General features: G+C 40.3%; 1 pseudogene; it reads right to left on the minus strand.

The window, feature by feature from the left end:
* The window catches only part of LOC143126170 (NACHT, LRR and PYD domains-containing protein 12-like), a 35,493-nt pseudogene extending 15,854 nt beyond the window's left edge, over positions 1–19,639 (minus strand).
* Positions 19,640–20,111: the final 472 nt, after the last annotated feature.

Consider the following 20,111-nt stretch of genomic DNA (forward strand, 5'->3'; position numbering starts at 1 on the left):
AATAACTCAGTGGTGATGGAGCAGGTACAGTATGTGTGACATGCCATGCTCATAGAGCAGTACACCCTCAATCTGGCCCTGAGGATACTGGATGATCCATCCCACCCACTTTTCTCAGAGTTCTCCCTCCTCCCCCTCTGGACGAAGATTTTGAATGCCACTAACAAAAACTAAACATGCCATTACATTCAGCATTCAGTTATTTAAACAGATCCGACACAGGCACTAGACATTTTAAATATTACTTATTTATTTAAAGATTTGTTGATTCATCTTAGCTATTGGACTGATGATTGTATGCCACCACCATTGCTGTGTTGTTGTTGTTTATGTTCTGTTTTTATGTATCCTCTATGTCTTCAATGTTGTTGGATGTTTTTTTGTGGTTTTATTGTTATTTATTGTTGTCTGTGCTTAATGTTCAATGTGGCTCCTTTGAGTGTGAAACAAATTCAATAAAGGGAAATTCAGCACTTTTCTTTCAACCATGGGAATAGCAGAAATCTGCTGGAGCAATGTGGAGAAATTTTGTGAAAACTATCATCTAAAGCAAGATTTTCGAGTGCGTATTGACTATAATGGCCACCAGATGGTGCCATTTTACTGCAATTCAGGCCTTTTACGTACTTGACTTTAGCGCAGCTTTGAAATCCTCCGTGAAAATCTAAATTAATTATGGTCTGGGTCTGGGTCCGGATAGGATCACGTCAGGGTCCGGACTCGGACTGCGGTCCGCCATTTGGTGACCTCTGGTTTACGTGATGAATGTTTTAGCCAATCAGAAAGATTATCAATGGAAATATAATGTTCAGATATGCAACAAATTAATATAGGCCTATATATAATGCTATTTTTTTAACAATGCTCATAGCAATAGGAATATTTGTCCGCTTTTCTTTAATTTATTTTTTTGCTTTTATTTTTCCTTTTGATGCACCCCCTAACGGCCCCCACTTTGAAAACCAGTTTAGAGCACAGACTGTATATAGAACTCCTTACCAATTATGCTTCTAATCCATCTAGTTGATTTAAATTGTGGAGTATTATTAATTTACGTTTTTGAATGTCAAAATTCTGACATTCAACATTTGCTGATCAGAAATCTCCATATTGCTCCAGTGGATTTCTGTTATTCTTGCTGTTTATATCTTCTACAAAAATCAACTTTATTATTATTAAAGTGGAATGGTTGCTATCAAAATTTACCGGCATGAGTTTGAGCACATTTTCAAAATACTGTTTTTTTGGGTTGAATGAGAGTCAATGGTAGCCATAAATCTCAGACTAGCAGTGACCGAAGAATATTTTGCCGGATTGGGTTGCGACAGTGTGTACAGGGGGCTGAACATATGAACTGTTGTTTTTAAGTGGGTTTTATTGCTCTGTGTGCTGAGGATGTTATTTATATATTTATAAGTTATTTATGCATTTCATTATTTACCTACAAATTGTTCCAAGAATTGAATAGACCTCCTTAGGCCTTCAGTGGGTCACTGTGCAAGCTGTCTTAACGTTCTGTTGCCTGTGTATATGGTGTGGTGTTATGAATTTTAGAACTGTAGAAGTGTAAACTATTCAGGAGCCTCATTTGTGTGAACTGGGGGACTTTTACCTGCAGTACTTAAAGGGCCATGAAATGCCCAGTTTAATATGTGGGAGGAGACCATGTGGAAACATGAGAATATCAGAACAGTCTCCAACAGAGGATACAAATGGATGACCAGCTCCACTAGAACCTCATCAAACTCAAATAAACACCAGCACTCACCTGAAAGTCTCTAGTTTACAGTTGGGATCATCCAGTCTGTCTGTGAGCTCTCTGACACCTGAGTCTCCTGGGTGATTGTAGCTGAGATCCAGCAGTTTCAGGTAGGAGGGGTTGGATTTGAGGGCAGAGGACAAGAAAGAACAGCCCTCGTATGTGATGAGACAACCAGACAGTCTGAAACAAGAGATTATATTTCCTCATTATTAGGACAATGCATTAAAAGGTACACTAACAAATGAATTCAGTAATTATGACTGAAAATCCCATGAACATTCTTTACTAACAAGAGTCTTCAGACACATAGCTGGACTCTATACAGGCAAAAGTTCAACAACAACAACAACATGAGCACCACTGCTTTACCGCTGATGTCCACCAAGTGCAGCTGCATTCTGTTCAGGTTACAACACAGTCACTGGAGCTGATCACTGCCACTCTGCAAGTCCACCAGTTACAGACGTGTCCCAGATGAGGCTCTAAGCTCTACTCTGCTCTGTCTATTTTGGAGACCAGTTGAGCAACGGCGTGATTCAGAAGTGTCCCAGATGCAGCTCTAAGCTCTGCTCTGCTCTGTCTATTTTGGAGACCAGTTCAGCAACGGCGTGATTCAGAAGTGTCCCAGATGCAGCTCTAAGCTCTGCTCTGCTCTGCTTCAATTAGGTGCCAAGTCTATTTTGGATGGATGCTGCATCTGGGACACTTCTGAATGTGGGGTTTATGCTCTTTGGAAATAAGTGAAGTAAGAATATATTTTCCCTTCCAAGAAAAGTGTTTTGTCGTATCTGGTAAACAGACTGAAAAGTGTGTTGTATGTACAGTAAATCATAGTTGTGTCTGTACACAGATAGGGTGTGAAGCAGAACCTGTGAGATACATTCAGTGGTTATGCGACCTGCATCACAACTACTTATTGTACAAGGAGACATAGATAGTTGGCAGGACTATCCTGTTAATAACTGGGATGATTTAGTAAAAACAGAAGTGTGATCAGTTAATGGACAACAAAGTAATCCAGCACATGCATAATGCACATGGACAAGCTTCAATCAGGAGTCATGTAATACTAGAATGAAAGTCAAGCACACAAACCTTAAAGTCTGCAGTTTACAGTGACGGCTACTGAGTCCTGTAGAGAGAAGCTGAACTCCAGAATCCTTCAGGTCATTGTCACTCAGGTCCAGTTCCTTTAGGGAGATCGAGGACTGCAAAGCTGAGGCTACAGCCTTACAGGATTCCTCTGTTAGCTTACAACCAGCAAGTCTGTATAGAGTGAGAGGCCAAGAGACAGAGAATAGAACATGGCATGGTAACATGAATACACATATAGAATACACTGGTACAAATGATTTAGGACCAATCACAGTACATGATAGGACAAACAGATATTGAGGATAACGTACAGTATAGGACACAACACAATAAAACAAAACACATGCAAACACGAGCAAAACTGCAATTTCAGTTTCTTGCATTTCTTATATGTACGAATCAGCATTCCAAGTTTCATTCAAATCCAAAAGTGAAATGATTTGACCCAAAATAAATGTACTTCTCCATAACTATCACAAGAGACTGCAAGCTGTGTTGATGCTAAAGGGAACAATAGACTTTATTAAAAACTAATGGCATGTAACATTTTGAATGGGGATCATCTCTACAGACTACAGACACAACAACCTCACAGGGTTAATCTCACAGTTTACAACAGAAAGAAAGAACACACATGTGCACCCTTAAGAGTTTTTTTTTATCTTAACATAACATTTCCAAAATTATTTTGACCTCATAACATGACAAATGACACTATGGGCTACATGGTCCTTGCTTTAGATTGGGGGGCTGCAAAATGTACTACAAATAGGTAAGAAAGGTCTTATAAGCGTATTAGTTATCCACCTATTTGTCTTATACACCTGTTAAGCTGCTTGTTAACACTTACAAGCTGCATGTTAACTGTTAAAGCAACACCAAAGAACTTTCCCTCTGTCGCACGCACGCTATTTGTTTATCCAGCACCGGCTTTGCAAATAACAATGTCCACATACAAGGTAGAATATTTTGCATGACTTATAAAAGTATGATGTATTGCGACATCAGATGCAAGTCAAATTTGTAGTTTCTTATGTCTCATTCCATCGAACTACAGATCCGCTACCCGATCTGGCAAACTTACATAGTGTGGTTTTAGCCGATAGAGGGCCGCGAAGCGAATGCAGAATTGCCATTCACCCTGTTACGAGTTGATGAACCACTGAAATGATTTTGGAAACATTATTTTAAGGTACAAAAAACTCTTTGGTGTTGCTTTAACAAATATGTTTGTTAGTAACTTAAAAGGCTGCTTATTAACACTTACAAGCTGCATGTTAACAGTTAGTTAATGTTATTAAAGGATAGCAACAATTAACTAACTGTTAGTAAGTAAGGGATAACCGAGGTCCGAGGCCGTCGAGGTGTCCTGTTATACGGAATTAATGGACGACAGTGGCAAAAAACTCCCCGACGCACAGCGGAGTTGCCTCCGCCCGAGTCCATTAATTCCGTATAACTGGACACACCTCGAAGGCCGTTATCCCGCTTATCACCCGGTTGCCACGGTAAAGCAAAGGAAACACGCGGTTTCGTTTAAAAAGAAGCTCAAGTTCAGCTTGTTGTACAACTTCCATTGGCCCTATAACAGCGATAGCATGGACAGTTAGCTTGTTTACAGTTGATTCCATTGTTGCGAAGCCTGCAACCGTAGACCTGCTATGGGTGTTATAGTTACCATTCATAAGCATTGATTTGGAACGGTGTCCTGTTATTCAGAATTAATAGCCACCCCACCAGCCAATCATTAAAGAGTATTTCTTCTCTCCGGGTGATAATGAATTGTTAACTGCTTATTATGCACTGTTAATACCTAACAAGCACATGTTATTCTAAAGCGTTACCAATAAATGTACTTCTCCATAACTATCACAAGAGACTGCAAGCTGTTGTTGATGCTAAGGGAACAAAAGACTTTATTAAGAACTAATGGCATGTAACATTTTGAATGGGGATCATCTCTACAGACTACAGGAACAACAACCTCACAGGGTTAATCTCACAGTGTACAACAGAAAGAAAGAACACATATGTCATTTTGACCTCATAACATGACAAACGGCACTTCTGGCCTATAAAGGTGATTGCTGAACTTTGGTAGGGCAGTACGTAGTTTGATCAGACCTAACTAAGAGGTGATATTTCAGAGTGGAGAGGAAAGGATACTTGAGGAAGATTTGCAGGGGTACTTGCATTACAGTTGTTCACTGACCTCAGTGTCTCCAGCTTGCATTGCGGTTCTCTTAGTCCCACACACAGCAGCTCCACTCCTTCATCCTGCAGGTCATTGTCACTCATGTCCAGTTGTCTCAGATGGGAAGGTGTCCTCTGCAGTACTGATGCTATCATTTCACAGCTTGCTTTAGAGAGGTGACACTGGTTTAGCCTGTTTAACAAATACAGGTGATGTGTGAGAAACATGTTGGTTGGTAGGGAAAAGGATGTTTCTTTGGTTGATGCAGCATTCAATCTTCATTCCAGTAAAAAGCAATGAAACAAACTCAAAATCTCTCCCCCTTGTCTGTGATGATTATCAATGGCCTAAATCAAATTGAACAAATGTAGTAAATTGCACATAGAATGATACATGCGTAAAACACTGTAGTTTATGCTGCATATATATTTGATGACACCATTATTCATATGTTACCTGTTGTAGTATTCTTTAATTTACACACATACAGCTATGCTTTTATGTTAAAGAATGCATGACAAATATTGACCTGCCTAATGTAAGTGCAAATTTGAAATTCCAAATAAGTAACCTCATGATAATATACTGTATAGTATAGTCTAAAAGGAACCTTTACATCTACAGTTGCTCTGAGGACTACAGAGTCTTTCTGCACTAACAGTAGGAGGTCTTGCCAAATAACACTAAAATTAGATACATTTAGGCTGCTCCTGGCTTTCCATTCATCATGTTTTGTTATTCACATTTAGAGTTGTTTTCTTTATAGCATATGCCAGTCAAATGTACTGTTCTGTGTGGAGAATACAGTAAGAGCTAATTAATACAATCTCACTTATTCTCACACATGTGAATGCAGCCATTTAAATAAATAAAATAAATTAAAAATATATTTGGCTTCTGTTTCTGTTTCAGGGCATAGACACTTGCCAGTGAAGTCTGCTTGTTGAGCATGAAGGCTGCTGTGTTGGTGATTTTGTGTTTGCTGCTTTAGTTTGTTGTTGTCATGTGATGATTAGGCTGCTATAGCCTGCATTAATGGACCGCAAGAATTTGCTAGTTGGTTATATGTTATTTCTTCTTGCTTTGGTTCTTTCTTTGGACAACTGGGCTATTAGCATTGCTTAGAGCTTAGAGCACTTGCTGGGAGAGCCTACTTGTTGTGCACAAAGGCTGTTTTGTTGGTTCATTGTTGTTGTTCTTGTTGTAGTATTCCATGTCATGTTGTGTAGCGCTAAGGCTCAGCTGCTGACTGGCCACTGTTATACCTGTAGCACAGGGAATTTAACACCTCCCCTGTGTATATTTCAAATTTAGATAAATGAATAAATAAATAAAAATACTATTTGGAAAATTATATTTCTGTTTCTTTAGAGCACATACTGAAGTGCTTCAACTTTGCGGTGAGGATCCTCTAGTGTAGCAGATAACAGCTTCTGTGCTGATTCTCCAGGATGATTGTTGCTCATGTCCAGCTCTTTCACACAGGAGGGGTTTAACATCAGAGTGAGAGCCAGACAAACATAACCTCCATCTGAAATATCACAATTACTGAGCCTGAAAGAAAGAAAGAAAGAAAGAAAGAAAGAAAGAAAGAAAGAAAGAAAGACACAGACACACACACACACACACAAACACACACACACACACAAATAGAGAAGGATCAGAGAGTATGGAATCAATTATGTTTGTATGTATGTATATATTCTGTTTTGAAACTGTACAAATTAACTGTGGAAATGATCTGTACAAGTAACTGTCAATATTAAAAATATGTACTAACACATCTGTTCTACAGGTACAGATCAGTTTTACAGCTACAAATCATCCTACAGTTAGAAATATTTTCCATTACAAATTGTATTATACAGTTACAAATCAATGCTATACGTACAAAAAGCAGTCCTACTGTTACAAATCTTTTCTACAGGTAGAGTACACAGACTTTTACGCCACCTAGGGGATCAAAAATGTCTCATATCTATTGTATGTGTATGTGTCAGGATTTGTAACCGTAAAACTGATTTGTGACTTCAAAAGAAAAAAAATTGTATTACCCATATACCCTTCATTTACAAATATATTCTACCGGTACAAACAGCTATGCCTTTCAAATACAAATATATTCTGCAGTTACAAATCTCTACTGCGTGTACAAGACATTTCTACAGAGTTCCGAACACTTTTGAGACAAATTTGATGCTTCCTGGTTGAATAGCCTATTGTTTAGCCAATCAGGAATTTAAGTTCACTAACGTAATTTCCCAACTATTAGCTGCAGTTTATACATTGATTTTGCAAAATTTCTTTAGCTATGAGGTGAATACACTGGGGCAGTTAATATGGTATTAATAAGGTTTTGTTTTTTTAACTTAACAATCACTATATGAAAAGTGTGATTTTCGTAAGTATGCGGCACTGTAGATTGTCGTGGAAGTTCAGGTTAATGACTGTTCACGGCAATTTGCATGCAACGCCGAAAACTGCCATGAATTGTCAGAGATTGACGTGGGCCTTGCTTGGCAGTCGTCCCCCCATGACCCCCCTCCTCCTAATTCTAGGGGATGCTTTAACATGTAAATGAAAATGCTGTGAGCTATACAAATGCAAATCAGGGTAGCAGGGGGAGTGAACTATGCATGCTGGCATGACTGTGGCCTTTGGTCTTGCTTACAGTGGATGTGTTAACCACACAACTCCCAGCAATACGCTCAACAGGCAGAAATGATGCTGTGTATGACATGTCTGTTCCCTGCAAGCTCAAATAATGTAACCTGACTTAAAACAGTCGATAGACTCAAGTTTAGATTAGGATTTTCCCTTCACACCAACACAATGAGAATTTCAGAGGCAAATATATGAATGATTGTCTTTATCACTATCTTCATTCAACAAAAATATATGCAGAACTGCATATTTGAATGAAAATATCTATTTTATATATAATATATATAAAAAATAGATAGGCTATTTCCCCGGTAGTAGACTATTTACACAGACCAAAACATTCTCAGTCTATATGCCACAGCAGAGAGAACGTCACTTCAATAAACTAAGTCCAACCGTTACGCCCCCACGCCAGCAGGGGAGACAATTCCTCTAGTGAGCAGTGGAAGACCCGCCTGTCGCGCTTCCACCAGAACAGCTGATAGGATTAACAACAGTCGGTGTGCGGCTTGCCGTAGTGTGCGGTGGCAAATTCAGAACAAAAAGGCTAGCCTACAGTTTGATTAGGCTACTACTTCATGTTACTTGGATGTATGTGGATGTGAATTTGGCTCATAAACAACGCGCCTGTGATCGTCGGCGCTCATTCCTTCTAGAAGAGGGGACTGTTTAATATTGTTATGCTCTATTTCAGAGAGGATGACCATCTAAACATTTCTGGTGGGTATCTTTATTTCTTATTCTTTGGGGGTAGGCTCCTCATTATTAGGAAAATGCATTGAAGGTTACACTACAGTAATTTCCTGTGTATTAGCCGCATTGTGTATAAGCCGCAGGACAGTGTTTTATGCAAGTTAAAAGAAACAAAACCGTATTAATACCATATTAACTGCCCCTGTGTATTAACCTCATAGCTGAAGAAATTTAGCAAAATCAATGTATAAGCCGTGGCTAATATTTGGGAAATTACGGTAGCAAATCCGTTCAGTAATTATGACTGAAAATCCCATAAATATCTTTAAAAAACATACTTTACTAACACAGCTTGACTCTATACAGGCAAAAGTTCATCATCAACAACATCAACAACAACAACATGAGCACCACTGCTTTACGGCTGATTTCCACCAAGTGCAGCTGCGTTCTGTTCAGGTTACAACACAGTCACTGGAATCACTGGAGCTGACCACTGCCACTCTGCTAGTCCACCAGTTACAGACGTGTCCCAGATGCAGCTATAAGCTCTACTCTGCTCTGTCTATTTTGGAGACCAGTTGAGCAACGGCGTGATTCAAAAGTGTCCCAGATGCAGCTCTAAGCTCTATTCTGCTCTAAGCTCTGTAACATCCCATCAGGTGGAAATAAGTGATGTAAGAATATATTTTCCCTTCCAAGAAAAGTGTTTTGTTGTTTCTGGTAAACAGACTGAAAAGTGTGTTGTATGTAAATCGTAGTGGTGGCTGTACACTGATAGGGTGTGTAGCAGAACCTGTGAGATACATTCAGCGGTTATGCAACCTGCATCACAACTACTTATTGTACAAGGAGACATAGATAGTTGGCAGGACTATCCTGTCAATATATCCAAACTGGAATGATTTTGTAAAAACAGAAGTGTGATCAGTTAATGGACAACAAACTAATCCAACACATGCATCATGCACATGGACAAGCTCCAATCAAGAATCATGTGATACTAGAATGAAAGTCAAGCACACAAACCTTAAAGTCTGCAGTTTACAGTGAGGACTACGGAGTCCTGTAGAGAGAAGCTGAACTCCAGAATCCTTCAGGTCATTGTAACTCAGGTCCAATTCCTTTAGGGAGATCGAGAACTGCAAAGCTGAGGCTGCAACCTTACAGGATTCCTCTGTTAGTTTACAACGAGCAAGTCTGCATAGAGTGAGAGGCCAAGAGACAGAGAATAGAACATGGCATGGTAACATGAATACACATATAGAATGCACTGGTACAAATGTTTTAGGACCAATCACAATACATGACAGGACAAACAAATATAGAGGATAACTTATAGGACACAACAAAACAAAACTAAACAAAATGTGCATGATGATGCAGTTGTGCTCTTAAGTTTACATACTTTGGCAACGTTTTGGAAAATATGGCTGATCACACAAAACACTTTCTTTTATTTAGGGAATGTGTTCAGGTGAAGCCATTTATCATCACATAACTCTGTGTTTGTGTGTGTGTCTGATGATGTATACACCATGGCGGAAGCAAAAAGAGCTGTCAAAAGATTAGTGAATAATTTAGGAGTGTGAGCTACAAAAGTCACATACATTTACATCTTAGACACATAGCTTGTCTCTATACAGTGTAACGGTGTGGGCTCGTTCACACCATCACATAATGAGGGACAAGAAACGGTTGTAAAGAATAATAATTTATTTAAAGAAGTGCAATCAAATCATGTCAATATTACATGTATGTGTCTAGGGTATGTATACTCTAGTATAACAACAAGAGCACCACTGCTTTACCGCTGATGTCCACCAAGTGCAGCTGTGTTCTGTTCAGGTTACAACACAGTCACTGGAGCTGACCACTGCCACTCTGCATGTCCACCAGTTACAGAGGTGTCCCAATGCAGCTCTAAGCTCTACTCTGCTCTGTCTATTTTGGAGACCAGTTGAGCAACGGCGTGATTCAGAAGTGTCCCAGATGCAGCTCTAAGCTCTGTTCTGCTCTATGCTCTGTAACATCCCATCAGATGGAAATAAGTGAAGTATGAATATATTTCCCTTCCAAGAAAAGACTGAAAAGTGTGTTGTATGTAAATCATAGTGGTGGCTGTACACTGATAGGGTGTGAAGCAGCACAAGTGAGATACATTCAGTGGTTATGCGACCTGCATCACAACTACTTATTGTACAAGGAGACATAGATAGTTGACAGGACTATCATGTTAATACACCAAGTGCCGCTGCGTTCTGTTCTGGTTACAACACAGTCCAATACAGCAGTATTTGATGTTACCCTACGGCCTCTTTTTTACAATGTAGCCTGAAAATTAGTACTCAATTGTGTTTTGAAAGATGTTTTGGATAAAAGTGTTAGCTAAGTGAATAACTGTAAATGTATATGGGACACATCAGCAGGGAGTATTTATACTAACTGACAGGTCTGGGACAAATTCACTTACATCAACATTGGCACAGCAATGAAAGCCAATGTTTCATAAGTTCATGACTTGATTATAGTGACCAAAAACAGTAGCATTATACTGTATGTCCAAAGTGTGAATGTGTAGATTTTTTAGTCAGAGTTTTACTAACCTCAGTTTCTCCAGGTGGCAGTTTGGGTTTGTAAGACTGGAGAACAGCTTCCCTTCTGATGTTTGCAGGTCACAGTAGCTCAGGTCCAACTCACTTAGTTGAGAAATATATGACTCCAAAACTGAGGCCACAACCTCAGAGGAGCTGTGTTTGAGTCTATAGCTGATGAGTCTACAGTGAGACAGGAAAACACTATAAACTACATGCCCCCTATACCAGTGTTTCTTAACTGATGGGTCAGGAACCATTCTGGGTCGGCCGCGGAGCTTGTGGTAAAAAAGAAAAGAAAAAAGAATCGCCCATTTAAAATGTTACCTTATCAAATCTATTGTCGGACCTTTATTTTGTAAGACTTTATATTTGTATGCCAGACAGTCGTTGCCATGGACAGAGACAATATTTATATGACAGGTCATGATAGACATTATTTTAATGGTAAATAGCGTAAACCGACCCTGAATATTTGAAGTAGATTCACTTGTGGACCAAAAGGGACAGAAACCTGTTGTATTTGGTGTGCAATGAACTGCTGGCACATGAGAGCATGAAACCATCAAAATAAAATGCCACATGGAAAAAAAGGACCCTACTCTCAAAGACAAACCTGCTGAGTACTTTGAAAGGTGACACAGGAGTTGAGGATTTTGCAAATGTGCCTAACACCAGCATGTTCTAAGAAAGTACAGGGGGATTGTGACTTAATGACCACGGGAAATTGAGGGTCTCAAGGCCAGACCAGTTAAGAATCACTGCTCTATACCCCTTATATTCCCAAATATGAAATGCCAGAAGAAAAAAATATGTGGACTGTTTATGACATCAAACAGAAAGCACCAGTCTGTGTGCACTGTGCAAAATACAGACCTGACTTTACAGTCTTGATTCAGGGGTTGATGGAGCAGTTCTCCTCCACAGTCCTGAAGCTCACTGTCACTGATGTCCAGCTCTCTTAGGTGGGAGTTTGCCCACTGAAGAGTCAAGGCCAGAAATCTTCCTCTCAGTTTACAGCCAACAAGTCTATAAGAACATACACCATGTAACAGAGAATAACGAAGAGAGAAATCAGAGACCAATCGAGTAACAGATTTTGTTATTGTCTGGTTGATTCACTCAACAGGTAAGTGTGACCCATATGGACATCAGACCTGGGATCAGTTCACTTACATCAACATTGGCACAACAATAAAAAAACAATGTTTCACAAACTCATGTCTTGATTCTAGTGCCCAAAAACAGCAGCATTATTATATGGCCAATGTGCGAATGTATAAATAAGGCCTCTATGCACTCTGTGTCTTTCAGCGTATTACTGACCTCAGTTTCTCCAGGTGGCAGTTTGGGTTTCTAAGACCAGAGAGCTGATTCTCTTCTGATGTTTGCAGATCACAGCCACTCATGTCCAACTCACTCAGCTGAGAAATATATGACTGTAAAACTGAGACCACAACCTCAGAAGAGCTGTGTTTGAGTCTACAGCTGATGAGTCTATAGTGAGGGAGGGAAACCAAGACAGTAAAATAAATGGACAGCCTGTAGGACTTCAAGAGACAAGTGAAGCCAATTTGAACCCCTTTCTGATGGTGCCTTTTGTACTGCGCATCCTCAGCGTCAGTTGAGTGAGAACATGTGACGTTAAGCAACGGACTGAAACACAGTAAGTCGGCTGGTAGCCGCGCTAAGACAATTGATAAAGTGCAGAGTGATCCGAGTTCCAGTTCAGCTTTTAGTAGGTGATTTGTTTCTATGTAGTGCCAACCCCAACACAACATCACTTAATTGTTTTTTTCCCCTACGATGCTTTCCTGAATTGCTTACCTGTGGACTTTCCCTTAGACTGCCTTCGAGTTTCTCACCTAGAGTGTACGGTACTTCTTTCATGTGCGACTGAAAGTCGCATGCGGGTGACAGCATTTTAGCATTCATTTAAAAAAAAAAGCCTATTACAGAGCCGTAAAGTGAGGTTATGACACCAGTAACACAATGTTGTATTTTCTCTGGAAATAGAAATGGTTCATATAAAGGCTTCTAACGCTTCAGATGTAATGTTATTCACTGTCAAAGTGACAACCAAATTGAACAGGGGTCAATGGACTGCTAACTCCAGGTGAAGCCTTATTAGCCTCAGAGCCTCCCATAGGGGGTACAGTACACTTTCCGGATGTTCTCTTACCCCCCTGAGGAAAACACTCCAAGCAACATGTCCTCTATGCTACATACATTCCCAAATATGAAATGCCAGTCATTTAAAATATGTGGACTGTTTATGACATCAAACAGAAAGCACCAGTCTGTGTGCACTGTGCAAAATACAGACCTGACTTTACAGTCTTGATTCAGGGGTTGATGGAGCAGTTCTCCTCCACAGTCCTGAAGCTCACTGTCACTGATGTCCAGCTCTCTTAGGTGGGAGTTTGCCCACTGAAGAGTCAGGGCCAGAAATTGTCCTTTTAGTTTACAGCCAACAAGTCTGTAAGAACATACACCATGTAACAGAGAATCACAAATACTGAAATCCAAGTTAATATATCTAACAAGAGAAAAACAACAATGCTTTTATTGTCTGGTTATCACAGTTTACTTTTGACACCAGTGTCTGACAAACAGTCTACAAATGTATTGACCTCAGTCTTTCCAGTTTACAGGATGGACTCTGTAGAGCAGAGAGCAGTTTTTCTCCAGACTCCTGCAGGTCATTCTGACTCAGGTCCAGCTCTCTTAAAGGGGAGTTTGCAGACTGCAGAGCTGAGGTCACAATCTCCCAGGACTTCTCTGTTAGCTTACAGCCAGCAAGTCTGCAAGAGAGGCAAACGAGTATAAAAAGGTAAATATGTCATCAGGGTAGGAATTTCACGGCAGCCACGACTGCCATGGCCAGGGTTGTTGCCCCTTGCGTTGGCCGTGAGGCCCCTTTGGAAATGAGCGGTTTACAGGTCACTGTGGCCTTGGTGCCCCCTTCTTTCAATATTCTGGTTTGCGTCCGACTAATAGCGTATTTTATTAGCCTATGGCCTGACAAAATAATCTTAGCATTCACAGCGCAAATTAATGTAGTCTTTTACGCAGTGGAGAAAGTGACAGCACACGGCAAGAAAGAAAGTGCGTCCAGATTCACCCATTCTTCTCAGTTGAACTACTCGCGAAGTAGCCTACTCATCATACAGACATCATAAGTATCACATCACATGAAAGAGCTTTTTCTCAGCTTTTAAACAATGTTAGCCGTTTGGTGAACGGTCCGCAAGACAAATAAATACTATGATTAAATTGAATCATAAATTCTAGGTTCTGCGCCTATCTCCTTACCCATTCATCTTGGTGGAATACTTCACGAACCCTTCGTTCAAAACATGGCAAACCATATATCAAAATAAACAGCAGACCTTACCGAACACGAAGGTTTAAAGCAGTCCCCTGTACAGTTAGCCGTTCCAGAGTAATCCGGTTTTAAATTGGCAGCAAATTTCGACATGCATGTCTCCAAATTTGGGCTTTAAGTTTCACAATGTGTTTACATTTTTCTATGTGATTTCATAACAGGCCAAATACAAAATAAATGTTACAAATATCGCCTAGATGTCGGTAAATATTAAAATCAGAGGATATACAGCTGACTAAGAGTTTGTTAAAGTAGCCTTAAAGGTGCCATGTGTAAGAATTGCGGTAAAAATATCTAAAAGATGAGCAACACGCATCAAAAGAATGAGAAGAAATAAGGGCGATGATGTCATTAAAAAAATGACAAGGTATAGTGCTGCAGAGATATCAACCTGAATTAGCATGCTAAATTACTAGCCACAGCCCGACAGGTGTCATAATACCAGTTTTGGCCATGGGAGGCAGTATGCGGGCAACATAACCACTAGCCTAACTGCAATACACGTGTCTCGGTTGTTACTCTAGGGTAGACCAGCTCACTTTCTGGAGGTATACTGCCCCCATCTTTTATGGAATGTGGAGTATAAATTGATTTTTGGCGGAAATTACACATGGCACCTTTAATGATCACAAAATGCTAAGCATGCATCTATGCTATTTGAGTTTCTTAAAGCTGAGCTGTGCTTAAATTGTTCAATACATGATTTCATAACAGGCCAAATATAATATAAATGTTAAACATAGCCAAGATATCTGTAAATATTACATGATCAGATGATTTACAGTTCTATGTAATATGTCATGTTTCATGTTTTTGTAATGTTTCATTGTGCCCCCCACCAAATATGCCCAACTGAAGGCCAAGTGGCCTTGCCCCTAAAATGGTGAAATTATAAGCCTGCATGTCATATTTAAGTCTGCAGGAAGAGTGAGACAGGAAAATACATATAACTGCCCCACATACAGTACATGTATGTGCCAGGCCCAAAACAACACTACTAAGGAGGATAAGAGGAAAGAATAATATATGAGCCCTGAATACCATGCACAGTTAATGCTGCCCAACCACAGACACAACACCACTAAAGACTGATCAGTGGGATAAACCCAGAGCTGCATGAGCAGATGTAAACAGTTCAGACTGGAGAACATCATACCCAGTGTTTTACACCCAATTTATTCCATGTACCTCCATAGAACATTTCCAGCTGTTGGTGCCGAGATGGAGTATTCTAATAATTCAAACAGAATACTGAGGAAGGCTCTCTTTTCTAAAACGCTATGCATCCATTATTGAAAACATTAATAGGCCATGTTACCCCGCCTGCGCTGTTGTAAAATCAGTGTAACCTACGGCCTCTCGGGGCTTATTGCTTGAGTGTATTCCAGGTAATATCAATCAAAGTGGAGTTGTGTTGTTTTGATTGAACAAAGATACCTCAAATAACAATACCCCAATTACAGTTCCACTGTAAAAACGATGAATAAAAATGCATTAAAATGGAGGATATTTTGTTTTGGAAAAGAGCTCTTCAAATAATAACTTCATACAGTTTTGATGTAGAGAGCTCTTCATTTGCACCTGCAGAGATGCAGCATTCTCATGATGATAGGAAAATATAGCAGGAAAGCTCAGAATGGCTATTATTTTTGAAAATGTTGTTGGATATAGGGCGCAAAAAGCTCTACACCTACCCCAACACACACACACAACCCAAAAATCCCACTTGCTTTAACAAGAGTTCAAGCTGAAATTGTGCAGTGTGTGTAGTAATTCAACTATTTATTGATTGTGATACTCACACAGCCTTTCTGCAGCATCTCACAGCTGGCACCAGTCTCCTCCGTCCCTCCTCTGAGGTTTTGTATTTGCTCAGGTCAAACTCATCCAGCACCTCCTCAGACATCAGAAGCACATGAGCCAAGGCTGAACAGTGAACCAGTGTGAGCTGTTTCACGGCACCTTTCTCTTCTTTCAGGAAAGCTTGGATTTCATCATGAACAGAAGAGTCATGCATTTCCACCAGGCAGTGGAACAGGTTGATGCACCTCTCAGGGGAGATATTTTGTCTCTGCATCACCTTCAGGTTCTTGATTGTTTTCTTCACACTCTCTGGGCTGCTGTCTGTGTGTGTCAGGAGGCCTAGCAAAAGTATCTGATTTGACTCCAGACAAATGCCATGAAGGAAGCGAACAAACAAGTCAAGGTGTCCATTCTTGCTTTCCAAAGCTTTGTTCACTGCTTTCTTCAGCAGCTCATCTAGAGGCCAATCTGGCAAAGTCATGGACTTTCTACTAAGAAATGGTTTCAGGACCTCCATGTTCTTACTCAAGAAGGAGGCAAACAAATGAAGTGCAGCAAGAAACTCCTGGATGCTCAGATGGACAAAGCAGTAGACCTTCTTGTGGTGAAACACACATTCCTCCCTGAAGATCTCAGTGCACATGCCAGAGTACACTGAAGCTTCACTGACATCAATGCCACACTCTCTCAGGTCTTCCTCATAGAACATGAGATTGCCATTCTCCAGATGCTTGAAAGCCAGCTCTGCCAGTTTTAATATGACACCCCTATGTGATTCCAGGAGCCTCTGTCTATCTGTCTCACTTTCCTCTTGATACTTCTGGTTCTTCCTGGTGGTCTGGATGAGCAGGAAATGTATGAACATCTCAGTTAGAGTTTTGGGGGCTTCCTTCCCGTCATCCTGTTCCAGTATCTGCAGAAGGACAGTGGCTGAGATCCAACAGAAGACTGGCATGTGGCACATGATATGGAGACTCCTGGATGCCTTAATGTGTGAGATGATTCTGTTGGCTTGATTCTGGTCACTGATCCTCTTCCTGAAGTACTCTTCCTTCTGTAGGTCATTGAACCCTCGTACTTCTGTCACCAAACTGATGCACTGAGAAGGGATCTGACTGGCTGCTGCTGGTCGGGAGGTTAACCAGATGAGAGCAGAGGGAAGCAGAGTTCCCTGAATGAGGCTCGTCATCAGCACATCCACTGATGATGTTTGTGTCACATCAGACAACTTTTGTTTCCCTTGGAAATTCAGTGGAAGTCGACTCTCATCCAGACCATCAAAGATGAGAACAATGTGGCAGTCTTTGTATTCACCATCCTGTAGCTCCTTAAGCTCAGGGTGGAAGTCAAGCAGGAGCCTGTGAAGACTGTATTGATCATATTTGACCAAATTCAACTCACGGAACGGAAGCACAAACATGAAATCTACATTCTGGTTAGCTCTCTCCTCTGCCCAGTCAAGGATGAACTTCTGCACAGAGACAGTTTTTCCAATGCCTGCAATCCCCTTGGTCATGACCGTTCTGATGTGTGTCTCCTGTCCAGGTAAGGGCTTGAAGATGTCATTACAGTTGATTGATGTGTCCTCTGTAGATTGTGGTCTGGATGCTGACTCTACCTGCCAAACTTCATGTTCATTATTCACCCCTTCACTCTCTCCCTCTGTGATGTAGAGCTCTGTGTAGATCTTGTTCAGGAGTGTTTGAGTCCCTGACCTTATGATGCCTTCACAAATGTTCTCAAACCTCCTCTTCATGCTGGCTTTATGGGTCATCTGTACTCTCTTCAGGACATGGACATCTGTTTGGCATTAAACAAACAAACGACCAATTGGTTATGAATTATGGTTTGTTTAATGTTTCTAAAAGACATATTTTCAGCATAACAATATTAGATGATGAACCATTTTGATTTCTTTTAAATAAATGGTCTTTATATTCAGTATTTTTTTTAATTATTTAAATGACACACAAAGTACACAGTGACAACAATTAACATACACATACACATAGACATAGACATGACAAAGTTCACCTGTTTACAGAGCTACCTAAGCTTAAGTAGCTGTATTGATCAGCAACACGTACACAATCATTACAAGGAGCAGAAATAGTAGTAACAACATTCATTGGCTGAGGAATCAGCGTTGCAAATACTGCAAAAAGGGGGACCATGAGTCTTCATAAGATGTCATGTTGTTTTTCAAAGATGCAGTAAGTTTTTCTAGATTTGAGTGATTAGTTAAAAGATTGAGCCATTGATTTATAGAGATTTTTATTCTATTTTTCCAATTTAATAAAATATTTTTTTTTGCAATAGTAAAAGCAATCAAAATAAAAGGCTTAACTGTCTTATTGACATCTAAGTTAGACAAGTCACCAAGTAGTACAATAATGGGGCATAGGGGGATGTCATAGTTCAGTATTTCAGATAGTATTTTGATCACTTCTGTCCAAAAGGAGTTGATGCATATACAGTCCCAGAGAGCATGGAAATAATCATCAATAGAATTTGGACAGTGTAGACATTTACTATTTTGACTAAAGCCCATCTGGTAGAGTTGCTTCGTAGTTATATGGGCTCTATGTAGGACTTTATATTGGATCAGCTGAACTTTAGAATTACAAGACATAGAGAATGTGTTGGTACATATGTTTTGCCAGTTCAGGTCTCTAGGCAGATTCTTTATGTCCTTGGACCATTTATGTATGGGGATTGACACAGCTTCTTCGTTAGATGTTAACAAGTTGTAAATTTGCGAAAGTTTTTTCTTTGGCTTTAGATAGCACAGTTTGTCGTATAAAGGAGAATTGAGATTGTTGAAGCTCTTGATGTTTACATATTTCATAACCACTTCCCGTAACTGTATGTATTCGAAAAGGCACTGATTTGGGATATTGAATTTCTCTTGAATCTGCTTAAAGGACATAAAGAACCCATTATTAAATAAATGCCCCAATTCTGTTACCCCTTCCCTCTTCCATTTTGGCATTAAAAGAGGTTTATTGTTCACAAGAAACATGTGGTTGTTCCACAGTGGGGTGTGTGTGGAAACTGAGAAGTTAGACTTGAGGACTTTATATTCAGTATGAATCCTACTCTTGGACATACAGTACATCTTCAAGACTCACCTGTTAGTTTGGCCCTTTTGATTGGAGCATGCTCAGTTTGCAGATGGGTGCTTCCTCTCATGACTGTGTGCTCATCTAAGGGAGGCTGTGGAGAGATCTGTGCCGTGTGGATGTGTGGATATAGAGGGTGCTGGATGTGTGGATAATGATTATGCTGCCCCATGGCTGAGCTTGGGTACTGAGGACACTGCCCCGTGTCTGTGTGTGGATATGGAGGAATTTGTGCCATGTTTGCAGATGAGTTCAGATGAAGTGCCATTTCACTGTGTTGATATGACAAAGGCTGTGCCGTGGCTGTAGGTGGGTATAGGTGAGGTTGTGGCATGGGTGGGTATAAAAGTGATTGCGCCATAATTGTGTCAGGGTTTAGAAGCTGTTGTGTTCTGGATCTCTTTCTGCACTGGGGGCAGCTGTAGTCTCCTGATGGACCAGACTGGCTCCAGTAGCTGCTGATGCACAGCCTACAGAAACTGTGTCCACAGCTGGTGATGACTGGGTCCCTCAGTAGCTGCTCACACACTCCACACCCGGACTGATCCTGGGTCAGGGTATTCCTGAATCCACTGCAGAGTCAAAAACAAATCGTAGAGAGCTATAACATCCACTGCACCTAACTGAAGAAAAGCGAATAGCAATGTCTGCACACATACAGTCACATGAGCACATTCAAAATACCACAGTGGAAGCGCAGACAAGAGAACAAAAAGGATTTGTGCTGTTAAGAAGCACTTTTTATACTCAAATATCACCCGGATAGAAGAAATACTCTTTTCTGATTGGCTGGTGG

This window comes from Alosa pseudoharengus, unplaced genomic scaffold (genome assembly GCF_046254945.1).
Source record: "Alosa pseudoharengus isolate Yale_2024_CS ecotype anadromous, Long Island Sound unplaced genomic scaffold, YU_APseudo_1.1 YU_APseudo_1.1_scf_1, whole genome shotgun sequence".
In the NCBI taxonomy this organism is placed as follows: domain Eukaryota; kingdom Metazoa; phylum Chordata; class Actinopteri; order Clupeiformes; family Clupeidae; genus Alosa; species Alosa pseudoharengus.